Raw genomic sequence first — 4,014 nt, 5'->3', positions numbered from 1 at the left:
GGAGGGGCATCCTCCATGGCATCGGGGCAGGAGGATGAAGACGGCGTCGTCCATGGCGTCGGGGCAGGGGGATGAAGACGGCGTCCTTCATGGTCCACCACAGGGAACATCTTGTTCAGGTCCTTGGCCCGCAACGCCTGCATGCACCAGATCAGGTCATGACGCGGTGTCAAAGCTAGAGATCGATGCATCTTCAATTCAAAACTGGATATCAAAGAACAATGTACAGAAGAACTTGTCATTTAGTTCTGCATGATCATCACGGTCTACAATAACAATACAACATGGCCTTCTGGTTCTGTAGCTAATCAGTACACGTAAGGTAGAATCCTCCAGGGCACAAGGCCTTGCAATGCCCCTAAATGCGACAAAGAAGAGCTTGTTATAGTATTTTTATATTCATTCAGGACAGCATCTTTTCTTTTTCTTGCAAAAGGACAACAGTTAACAAATATAATTACTCCCAAGAGAAGGTTTGAAAAACCCAACATATCTAGGAAACAACTGTTCAGTAAAGTGCAGCGGTTGGATAAATCTGTCATGAACATCATTTAAGCGAAAAGTGTTCCAACTAGTATGGAACCACATTTTTGTTATCTGTTTATCTACACACATTTTGTTGTCCTTGTATTTTTTCTTCATTCGACTAAATAGGACGGGCTAAATGTTCAGAAAAAATGCCAGTGTATGTGGGCTCTTATTTTGTTTACACTCCATAAACAGAAAGAGGTTACTTGCAATATGTGATGCTGCTAAAATAGTTGACACCCACACTTTAGAATAAGGTATGCATAGATAACTAGTTAATAGAGAAGAAAACACTACTAGTAGATGCTAGTGTTCGATGCCCCACAAAAGAATTAGTCAAGCTGAACACAATCGCCATAATTGAAGTTTGCCAAAAATAGACGTTTCATCAACTAATTGCTCTTGAATTACTAGTAGATAGTAATAGATAATCTCATCAACAGAGAAAAACTATGGTGACTAATCTAAGAACTTAATATGAACACCGAGCTACCATGGAGTGACAGCTGAATGAACAACAACATGGATGTTGACCAGGGAGCCAGCGAACGAGAGAGGGATTCAGAGTTGCCAGGAGCGGCTACCTGCTTGAGAAAGATGGGGAAGGTGAGATGCCCGGACACCTCGAGAACACGGACGATCCCCCGAACGACGCCCCTCCAGGTCCGGCAGATGCCGGCGCACGCCACCACATCACGGCGGCGCGGCCACCGCGGCTCCAACGACTCGACCCGTGCCAGCACCTCCCGCAGGAGCTCCGGCGGCAGCTCCGCCCAGCACCAACCCTGCCGCGCGGCCTCCTCCGACGCTAGCGCAGCCACCGCCGCCACCCGCCGGACGCTGCGCGCCAACGGCGGCAGCAACCGGCACTGGGCAATGGCGTCCACCTACCCTTCATCTCCCGGATCCATGGCGGGGCTGTTGTAGATGTACCTGAGAGAGACGGAAGATGCGTGAGGGAGAGAGAGAGACAGAGGAAAGGGGAAGGACGGGATGGTAACAGAGGAAAGGGCCTACTCCGCGGGGTGCCGCGTCGCCTCGTCGGCGCTGAGCAAGTTGGCGAGATGCGGTGCTGTGCCTCCTATAGGTGATGCGGATGCGGTGCTGCGCCTCCTGGGGGTGATGCGGATGCGGTGCTGCGCCTCCTGTGGGCCCTCGAAGCCAGCCTTGCCGGACTTCATTGGTGGCTGGCCCTTGGAGAGGAGGGGACCTCTAGCCAGGGAGGGGAGGTGGCGCCGGCGGCGGAATGGATGCGGTCGCCAGCGGGAGGAGGTGGCCATGGAGGAGGTGGTCACCGCGGTCGAATGGATCTGGGATGTAGAGAGAGGGGAGAAGGAGAGGGGAGAAGGAGAGGGTAGGGGCACCGGCTGTGGAGTAGAGGGCGGCGGGGGCGGTGGGGGCGGCGGGTCGTCGATGGTGGCGGTGGGGGCGGCAGCAGATCGAGATCGGAGAGGAGGCGGCGGCGAGGAGATGGGGACGAGGGAGGAAGCGGGCGACAGGGGGATCTGAGCTAGGGTTTGGGCTACGGGTGGGGGTATCTCCTTTTCTGTACTTTTTTTTCTTTTTTTGTAGATAGATGGATGGATGGATGTGAGATGGAGAGATGGATGGATGGATGGATGGACGCCATGTCATCGATCAGTGGACAGAGTTATGATTGGTTCGGAAAATCAATGATGTAAAATAGTTTTAAAATACAAAAAATAGAGGGATTTTATGAAGTAGCTATCAAAAATATTTTGCGAAAGGGCACCACACAAACTTTCACTAGAGTTAGGCCACATTTTATGTATTAGGACCAATTTGTATGCATTTTTCATATTTCTAGCTATTTTTAATCATTTTTTGAGTGGCAAAAATGTTTTTTTGTGAAGAACCAACCAAATAATTGTTGCAAAATTGCACCAAATCAATTTTCTAAAATATTACGCCATATTTAATGCACAATTGACCAAATGGTTGGATGTCAAAAATTTCCATCCACCTCTCCTGAAAAAGACAAATTTCTGTCGGTTCAGTTGGAAGCGGGTCAAATTTGAACTGCAGTTGCCTCATAGTTTGCTCTTTATTTTTTCAAAAAATCATTTTTAGGTACAAAAGTATCTATTTAGTCAGAGAAATACCAAAAAAATTCCAAGATTCAACTACTAGCTAGGAACGGTCATTCCCGCCGTTTTGACCGCATTTTGAAACGGGCATAAATAATTCAAAAAAATCAAAAAAATTGGGAAACCTTCGCATTGTGTCATTATATGTGGACAAGTTCCCAGGAAAAATAACAAACTTGTAGTACGGCAATTATTTTAAAAAAGTGTTCTCAGAAATGAGCTATCATGCGTGAAGATTCATGGCTTCCAAGCCAAATGATCAATCTTATGGCCACATTCATGCCATAGTTTGTTCCAATGATCTAATATTGTGCACAAGGGTGCATATTGGAATTCCAAACAATGTTGCCTAAGGGAGTTTTCATTTTCTTTGCACGGAAAATTCATTTTCCATTTTCCGAGTGCCCGAAAGGAGGTTTTTTTTGAGAAGGACCTCCCAAATAATTGTTGCAAAATTGGACCTAATCAATTTTATAAAATACCAGGCCATATTTAATGCACAATTGACAAAATTGTTGGGTGCAAAAAGTTTTGATCCACCTCTCGTGAAAAAGACAAATTCACGCCGATTCAGTTGGAAGCGGGTCAAATTTGAACTGCAGCTGCCTCATAGTTTGCTATTTATTTTTTCCAAAAATCATTTCTAGTTACATAAGTACCTATGTAATCATAGAAACACCAAAAAAAATTCCAAGATTCAACCACTAGCTAGGAACGGTCATTCCCGCCGTTTTGACCGCATTTTGAAACGGGCATAAAAAATTCAAAAAAAATCAAAAAATTGGGAAACCTTCGCATTGTGTCATTATATGTGGCCAAGTTCCCAGGAAAAATAAAAAACTTGTAATACGGCAATTATTTTAAAAAAGTGCTCTCAGAAATGAGCTATCATCTATGAAGATTCATGGCTTTCAAGCCAAATGATCAATCTTATGGCCACATTTGTGGCATAGTTTGTTCAAATGATCTCATATTGTGCACAAGGGTGCATATTGGAATGGCAAACAATGTTGCCTAAGGAAGTTTTCATTTTCTTTGGACGAAAAAACCATTTTTCATTTCCCGAGTGCCCAAAAGGAGGTCTTTTTGTGAAGGGCCTCCCAAATAATTGTTGCAAAACTGGACCAAATCAATTTTATAAAATAGTAGGACATATTTAATGGACAATTAACAAAATGGTTGGGTGCAAAAAGTTTTTATCCACCTCTCGTGAAAAAGACAAATTCCCGCCGATTCCGCTAGAAGCGGGTCAAATTTGAACTGCAGCTGACTCATAGTTTGCCATTTATTTCTTCCAAAAATCATTTCTAGTTACATAAGTACCTATTTAATCAGAGAAACACCAAAAAAATTCCAGGATTCAACCACTAGCTAGGAA

The sequence above is a fragment of the Triticum dicoccoides genome, chromosome 3B (assembly GCF_002162155.2).
Source record: "Triticum dicoccoides isolate Atlit2015 ecotype Zavitan chromosome 3B, WEW_v2.0, whole genome shotgun sequence".
Taxonomy (NCBI): domain Eukaryota; kingdom Viridiplantae; phylum Streptophyta; class Magnoliopsida; order Poales; family Poaceae; genus Triticum; species Triticum dicoccoides.
The sequence above is the reverse complement of the archived record's forward strand: the minus strand, read 5'-3'. Positions refer to the sequence as shown.